This window comes from Antechinus flavipes, chromosome X (genome assembly GCF_016432865.1).
Source record: "Antechinus flavipes isolate AdamAnt ecotype Samford, QLD, Australia chromosome X, AdamAnt_v2, whole genome shotgun sequence".
In the NCBI taxonomy this organism is placed as follows: domain Eukaryota; kingdom Metazoa; phylum Chordata; class Mammalia; order Dasyuromorphia; family Dasyuridae; genus Antechinus; species Antechinus flavipes.
This window is the reverse complement of record NC_067404.1, coordinates 5,928,724-5,937,822: the sequence shown is the minus strand read 5'-3', so window position 1 is coordinate 5,937,822 and position 9,099 is coordinate 5,928,724.

Below are 9,099 nucleotides of genomic sequence, written 5' to 3'. Positions count from 1 at the left end.
CCCTTTTTTTCTTTCGCCATTATTATGCTACTGTGTCATTTTAGAATTTTGGGCCAAGTCATCATTGAGGAATAGGGAATTGCACATATTTAAGCCATAGGGAATCACTTCCTGTCCAGGAAGGAGAGGGCGGGGGAAGGACGGAGAAAAACTTGGGACTTGCAAAGGGGAATGTGGCAAACTGTCGTTGTATACATTTGGAAAATGAAAACACCATAATAATAAAACAAACTTGATTGTTAAAATCACCATAGAACCTTTACTCCAAATACGCAAATATCGCTACATTTATTTCCACGTCATCATCCCTTTTTCGGCACAAACACAGCTGCCGCAGGCAGGACATCCGCCCTTCCTTCAGCGTTCCGTCTTCTTCCCAGCTGCCAAATTCTCTTTTTCTAGAGCAGGCCCATCCCCTTCTCTCCTTCTCACTACCAAGAAGTTATACGATCCCGCTCCGACTGACAGGAAGCTCTTCAAAGGTCTGCACGACTCTACTCGGCACCTCTTCTAAGTAGTCCCTTCAGTCAGGGGACATTGGGAACCCAGGTGGGGCTTTCTCGGAAAACCTACTGGAGCCATTTTCCATTTCCTTCTCCGCCGCAGTTTGCAAATGAGGCAATGAAGTCAAACTGACTGGCCTAGGGTCCTTCTAAAGCAACAGTCTTATAACCTTTTACACTTTGAGTTCAATTTCCTGTCCTTGAACCTTTGCACAGATATGAAAAAAAATTGTAGTTCTGTGCCTCAAAATCCCCATTTCCCCTCAAAATTTATCTGAAGCACGTTTGCCTCGCTGGGGTGGGAGAGAAGTAAGTGCCAAAAGCAGCTATAGTAGTGGTGGTGGTGGTGGGAAGAGGAGGAAGAGAAGGAGGAGGAGGAGATGGAGGGGGAGGATTAAAAAGAGGAGATGGAGGGAGAGGAGAAGGAGGGGGGGTCGGAGGAAGGCAGGAGGAATAAAGAGAGCTCACAGCAGGGAGCCAAGCGGAGTTGGAGCCTTGGGCAATCCACCTGTGAAGACCCGCTTTGCTCCCCAAACTAAAGTCTCTTAGGCAGGGGAGCATAGAGCACAGCAAGACATCAACTTAGCAATAATAGGTTTTTAACAACCTTTTTTTTTCTTTTACTTGTTCAGTTCATAACGTTCAAGTTGCTCGAAAAAAGCTAAATCAGGGTTCTACAATCTCAGAAAGAATCCACAGCACTTTGTTTTTACAAAGTCTCATCATTCAGTAGTAGATCCAAGTGGTAGGATTTTATTTTTCCTTTCTTCAAGTTATTGTAGTTTGGGGAGTTCGTAGAAAGAGTTGGGCTTCCATATCCTGTTCCCTTAATTTTCCCTTTTATTTTGTTAAGAAAACAAAACAATCCTTAAAAGTCAGATAAAATATAATCTATTACAAAAATGAGAAGGTGCTTCTAACTTACAATGACATTTCCAATAAGAACACACACACACACACACACACACACACACACAGTTTAAAAAGTACAACTGACCAGCATGTAACTTTCGTTTTTATAACCTCTGAATTTTAACTAAATGTTCCAATCAAACCTCTTGATTGTTTCCCAAATGACACAGAAGTTTTTGTGAGCCAGGAAAGGCTTTACGTGCCAGTTCTTATTTCAGAGTGGAGCCTTCACCCTGCACTTTTCACTCACAGTACTCTGCAAACGTGTCTATTGAATTTCTTTCCTTGCTGGGAGTGCTGCTAGAGAGACACTTTCCTCTGTGCAATTGTATATAGAAAGCTCTATATACCTGCCAAATTGTCACCTATCACTTAGGGATTAACTGACCTACTTTAATGGTAATTTGCTGACCTTGCTATTAAATAATTTACCAGAAACCATAAGGCTCAAAAGAATTTTCTTCATTACATATAATAGATAATGGGGATCATCATTACAATGGAATATTTTACTCAAAATTTGAGTTATAGTAATAACTCTGTAGAAAAGAAATGGAAAAAATATCAGCAAAGAAATATACAATAGAAAACAAATCACTCTTTGCAGTGTAATACTTCAGTTTCCCTGCCTCAGTTTCTCGGAATTGTTCTGCCTCAGTTTCCCTGAATTATTATGCTCTGAGTGGAATTGTTGTGCCCATCCCCCTTCCTTGCCCCATTGGGTCTGAGAAAATTCGGGCCTCGAAGCTCTGGCCACTCTCACTTTCCAAAGAGTCATAAAACTCTAGATGACTTATTTCAAATGCTTGGGTATCTCTTGCCCTAGAACGGACATCTCCTGACCCCTATCCTGTCAGAACTGAATTATGATCCTTTCTTGAAATTATGGCTCTCCACTCACCCAGTGTTCTGCCTTGTCCCCCTTGCCTTTGTTTTCCTGATAGCTGGAGCCCTATAAAAGTCTCTGGAATTAATTGCTCAAAGCTGGATGCTTTGAGACAAAAGTCCCATTGGTTACTGGCTTCTGCTAGTCCACATTTTCCACTATAAAAGTATTAAAAACCTAATTTCTGTTTTACCTCAGTTTCTCCGGGATTACAACACATGATATTATTGTTTACTTAGAGAACTCTAAAGAACTAAAAACATAAATGAAACACAACAATTACGGAAAGACAGAAGGGTACAAGTAACCCAAGCAAGTTAACAATATTCTGTAAATTACCAATAAAACCCACCAGGAAGAGAAAGGAAGATAAATTGCATTGAAAGTAACTACAGGTAGTATAAAATAACTGGATGTTTACTTGCCAAAATATACACAGAAACTGAATTAATACAGTTCACTTTTTACATAAATAAAAGCAGATCTAAATAATTGCAGAAATATGCATTGCTCACTAGTAGGCAAAATTCAAACCATAAAAATGATAATATTACCTAAAGTAATTTACTAATACAGTGCAATACAAATCAAAATACCTACAGATTTTTTTATATACACAGGAAATTAATGGGGGAAATGGGAAGAAAGAGGCCCTAGCAGTACCAGATTCTAAAACTACATTACAAGGCCAATATCATTATGCAATTTATCACTGGGAAAGAAAGAGCGATTATTGGAACCAGATACAAAATACCCAGGAGCAAAAGAGCACAGTTTCTACCTGTTTGAGAAAGCAAATGATCTTAGCTATGGGAGAATTCACTATTCAATAAAAACTGTTAGGAAAACTGGCAAGGAGTCTAGGAGAACCTCATGTTCGGACATTTCACAGAAAAGACAAAAGTCAGTTTAGGTATATTCCATGAACTTAAAAGCTAGCTTCATAATTGGAAGAAATTAACTGTAATTTGAATAAAAAGGGAAAGAAGCCATAACCAAGCAAAAGACAGACAGGGTCAATGGAGACAAAATGAACAGTTTTGGTTACACAAAATTAAACAGCTTTTCTCCAACCAAAATCAATGCAGCTAAAACTGGCAGAGAAATGACAGGTTGGGGGTGGGGATAGCAAAACAGTCAATAATGTATTGTTGTTTTTTATAGTGAATCATTCTGCAGATACTTTATATAGTGTGATTTACCCATGAATGTATAAAAGAGCAGGAGGGAGGCAAGAAAGAGACTGCTGCCACAGAAGAGGAGCCGATATAAGGGTCAATGCTGGGGACTGGATACCAGGAAGCAAGAGCAAGAGAAACACAATTACAGCAAAGAACAGTTACAGGAGAGCCTGGCTGGAACTGGAAGAAAGTGCTCAAAACTTCACAGAGCAAGCTGGATAAAGGAGTCTACAGGACAGAGACTCAGTGCTGAAACACCACAAGTAAAAGGAAAAAGGCCTTCAAGGTTGCGGAGATCGCAGAACAGACTAACAAGTTTCCACAAAGTTGGAGAAGATTCCAGCCAGTGACAAATTTAAGAAGCCAAGGATCTATCCTCCAAAGAACTTGAAGAGAATCCCTCCTCCTTAAAGTCTAAGCCATGAAGTAGGCTCCCAAGAAGTTGAGTCCATTTACTACTCATAAGAAGGTAGGCAAATCCAAATGAATTTAAAATGAAATCTATTTTTACTTTATTTTCTAGTTTTTCATATGGTGGAAAAAAATTAATGTTCCAGTGCCATATCTATGGGTTTGAATTCCCATAATTTGCTGTTGCACTTGTTCCAGAGCCAGTCTTCCACATTTGTTTAAAAGATGTCTCCTCTACTCCTTTTCTTGCAAATATTGACTTAAGCCTTATGACTTAGACTGTTTCTTGTCAGATATGATGCATTTATTTATTGTACTAATAAGATAGTCTGGTTTAAATATTCCTGAAGACAAGAAATAAATTTATGCAAAGTTACTGAAGGCAAGAGAATGCTATTTGCTTCTGAAAGATTTTTCCTTCCTCCTATCCTTCATTCCTTCCTTACAGCCAAAAGATCCCAAACTCATAAGTAGGTAAGTTGTAGAATTAAAATATTCAGCATGGACTACATAAGAGAACTGAAAATACTGGTTTTTTAAAACAATAAACATTTATTATGTTATCATATTTGGAGCTTTCATGGGTTTTGATCGAAACTAAAGACAGATTAGAAAATGAATATGCATTTATTTCAGTCCTTTACAACTTTTCTTTTACTTCAACAATCCCAGAAACTAATAGGTTATTTTAAAGAATTTCAACTCAGAAACAACTTTCTCAATTAGTCATAGTTTCAAATTGGGGTAATAAAAATAATTTTATTTTAATTAAAGAACCATTATAAAGTTTAGACAATTGTGGGTATGGCAATATATGTCTAGTCAATATAACATGTTTATATTTTGATTTTTGGCCCTAAATTTTCTTCTAAACAAACATGATTGAAAAAGTGAAAAAGAAAAAGAAAAATCAGATCAAAAGGGAAAAAAAGAGAAAGAAAACAGGGTTTCCAACACGAGAAATTAAACAAAAGAAAATGTCAGAGCACCTATCTGGTCTTTGTGATTGAGGGTAACTCAAATAGAGCAAGGGTTTACAGTCAGCACAGGAGCTAAGTAAAATACGATAAAACTTGTTACATCTTACTTTGGGGCTAGGAGTCACTTAAGGAGAGAAATGGTTAAGCCTTGTCTGGAATGCTCATGCCCAGAAAGCTCATAAATATTGACTTTTCCCACTCTGGGAATTTTAATGGTGATGCGATGCATGTGGCAGAAAGTGGACATACCAAAGACCTTATATGTAACAGTTCATAAATTAGGAAATTGTACACTCCATAGTAGTCTGTCAATGTGTAAACAGAGGAGGCTGGGACAGGTATAAAGAAGCTTGGCCTTGCTTCTGTAATTGTGCTTGTACTACAATAACCCACTTTTGCAATTGTGTAAAGATGTTTAACTCCTGGTGGAGTTGTGAACAATTCCAACCATTCTGGAGAGCAATGCCCAAAAAGTTGTCAAACTGTGCATACCTTTTGATCCAGCAGTGTTACTACTGGGCTTATACCCCAAAGAGATACTAAAGAAGAGAAAGGGACCTGTATGTGCCAAAATGTTTGTGGCAGCCCTTTTGTAATGGCTAGAAACTGGAAAATGAATGGATGCCCATCAATTGGAGAATGGCTGGGTAAATTATGGTATATGAATGTTATGGAATATTATTGTTCTATAAGGAATGACCAGCAGGATGAATACAGAGAGGCTTGGAGAGACTTACATGAACTGATGCTGAGTGAAATGAGCAGAACCAGGAGATCATTATACACTTCGACAACGATATTGTATGAGGATGTATTCTGATGGAAGTGGATTTCTTTGACAAAGAGAAGATCTAACTCAATTTCAATTGATCAAGGATGGACAGAAGCAGCTACACTCAAAGAAAGAACACTGGGAAATGAGTGTAAACTGTTTGCATTTTTGTTTTTCTTCCCGGGTTATTTTTACCTTCTGAATCCAATTATTCCTGTGCAACAAGAGATCTGTTTGGTTCTGCACACATATATTGTATCTAGGATATATAATAACATATTTAAAATGTATAGGACTGCTTGCCATCTAGGGGAGGGGGTGGAGAGAGGGAGGGGAAAAGTCGGAACAGAAGTGAGTGCAAGGGGTAATGAAAAAAATTACCCAGGCATATGTTCTGTCAATAAAAAGTTATTTTAAAAAATGTTTAATTTCACCCCTCCCCAGTACAGTGGAATTATTTAGCACGAAAAGGACCCATATATACAAAAATGTTTATAACAGTTCCTTTGTGATGCCAAAGAATTGGAAATTGAGGAGATGCCCATTAACTGGCAAATAGCAGAACAAAATGTTGTATGGGAATGTCATGAAATACCATTGTTCTATAAGAAATGATGACCAGGTGAATTTCAGAACAACCTAGAAAGACTCACATGAACTGATACCGAGTGAAATGAGCAGAACTAAGAGAACTTTATACTCAGTAACAGCAACATTATGCAGATAGACTTTGTACTTCTCTTTGATAGCTTTGTACTTCTCAGAAGTACAATTATCTAAGAGAGTTCCAAAAGATTCATGATGGAAAATGATACCCATTCCCAGAGAAAGAATTATTAAGTCTGAATCCAGATTAAAGCATATTATTTGCATTTTGTTGTGTTTTTTTCTTTCTCATAGTGTTTCACTTTTGTTCTGATTCTTCTTTCACAACATAACTAACGTAGAAATATGAACATATAATTTTCAGATGAAGAAATTAAGGCTATTTCTAGTCATATGAAAAGGTGATCCAAATCACTATTGATCAGAGAAATAAAAATTAAAACAACTCTGAGATACCACTACACGCCTGTCAGACTAAGAGGACAGGAAAAGATGGCAAATATTGGAGGGGATGTGGAAAAACGGAGACACTGATACATTGCTGGTAGAACTGTGAACAGATCCAACCATTCTAGGCAGCAATTTGGAAATACACTCAAATAGTTATGAAAATGTGCATACCTTTTGACCCAGCAGTGTTTCTACTGGGCTTATACCCCAAGAGATACTAAAGAAGGGAAAGGGGCCTGTATGTGCCTAAATGTTTGTAACAGCCCTGTTTGTAGTGGCTAGAAACTGGAAATTGAATGGATGCCCATCAATTGGAGAATGGCTGGGTAAATTGTGGTATATGAATGTTATGGAATATTATTGTTCTGTAAGGAATGACCAGCAGGATGAATACAGAGAAGCTTGAGAGACTTACATGAACTGATGCTGAGTTAAATGAGCAGAACCAGGAGATCATTATACACAGCAACAACAAGATTATACCATGATCAATTCTGATGGACGTGGCTCTCTTCAACAATGAAATGATTCAAACCAGTTCCAATTGTTTAGTAATGAAGAGAGCTGTCTACACCCAGAGAGAGGACTGTGGGAACTGAATGTGGACAACATAGCATTTTCACTTTCTTTCATTGTTTGCTTGCATTTTTGTTTTCCTTCTCAGAATTTTTTTTCCCTTTCTCCATCTGATTTTTCTTGTGGAGCAAGACAACCGAATAAGTATGTTTTGGACTACCTGCTATCTAGGGGAAAATTTGGAACAGAAGATTTTGCAAGGGTCAATGATGAAAAAATTACCCATGCATATGTTTTGAAAATAAAAAGCTATAATTTAAAAAAAGTAGTCCTTTTTGGTGGGTTCTTAAATAAATACATAGGTACTCATTTCACAAGAGTTTCATTAAGTCAGTTGCTTTTATACTAGGCAATTACTGACCCCCCAGTCATCAGGGAGGGTGAAAAGAGTTCATGGGAGATTTGAAACCTCTCTTGCTAAATTCTCTAGGTATTCTCGGGTCCATTCAGGCTCCACTTTGTGTCCTGGGCACAAACCACCTAGACCCCCTGAGTCCCTAAGTCACATATATTGACTTTTACCTTCATTCTAAAGTCCTGGTGGGTTGTTCCCCTAAAGGCCTCACGTGGCCAGCTTCTGTGGCCCCGGCTTTTCTAGGACACTTTAAGTGCTTTCTCTAAGAAGTGGAGTGCAGGAACCTCCCCCACCAAACCAGGCATCACACCTCTGAGCCTGGTCCCCAGGAAAGGTCACGGCCAAGTCTTCTATTTCCAGGTCAGTGTAGGATTCCCAGAATGCCCTTTGTTTCCTTACAGTGACCCAGCTAAGTACCCATGCCTGGAAGCCCTCTACTCCATGAGTTTAACCCCCTGGGAATTGTTCTCTTACACCAGCGCCTTTGCCTTTGACCTGCCCCAGTGCACAGGACTACTCTTCTTATGTGGCTCCACTCTGTCCCAGCCTTCCTCTCTTTTGGGAAGGCCTCTGCACTCTTGTTCACACCATGCCCAAATTATCCCCATTTCCAGGGAAATGATGGGGGAAAGGAGTCATAAAAGTAGGGAGTCATCTAGAAAGAAGTCACAGGCTCAGGCGGTCTTAGAGTCAAGGAGCAAAAAGCTTTATTGATGCCAGAAGGCAGGCAAAGTTCTTAGAGGGATTCACATTTCACAAGGTGGGATCTTTTATGGGAAAGGACTCAAAGTGGGGCTACGGCAAAGATGTTGGAGAGCTGGGGCCTGAGGTGTGGTCGTGTCCCTGAAGATTCAACCATCTCTAACTCAAGCAAAGGCATTTATTTGGGCATTTGCTTGTTATGGGGTGATGCACCCTACCAGCTTCCTACCTAAAGGAGAGGAGAAAGCTGGCAGAGTGAGATGAGGGCTTACATACAGAAAGAAAAGGAAGTAAAAAAAATTAAAGAGAATTGGACAGAGCAGGGAAATCTGTTGCTCTCTGAATACTTTTGGAAAACCTCAGGTAAGGTATGTGTAGGAAATCTTCCTGTGGTTGGATTATGGTTTGCATGAAAAAAATACAAAAAAGCCCCTTTATTCTGGAGCTGGGGCAGCAGCAGCTACAGAAGCATGGAAAAGCTACAGGGTCTTTTTAGGGCAGTGAAGTTTCTTTGAGAAACAGATAGGATTATGGGTCTGGGGCAGATGCTGTAACTCTATCCTTTTCTCCTTTGGGGCTGGGGATGGAGGTCTCATCTGCCACAACTGCTTCAGGCTGATAACAGTAGAGATGGATGGGAATTGCACCCAAGCAGCATGCAAAGGTGAGCTGCCCCTTGCAGAGGCTGAGGTATGCAGTGATATCCCTCCTGCAAGGCCATGTGAAAAATGATTGAGGTGAGACATAAGACACAAATCTTATTAA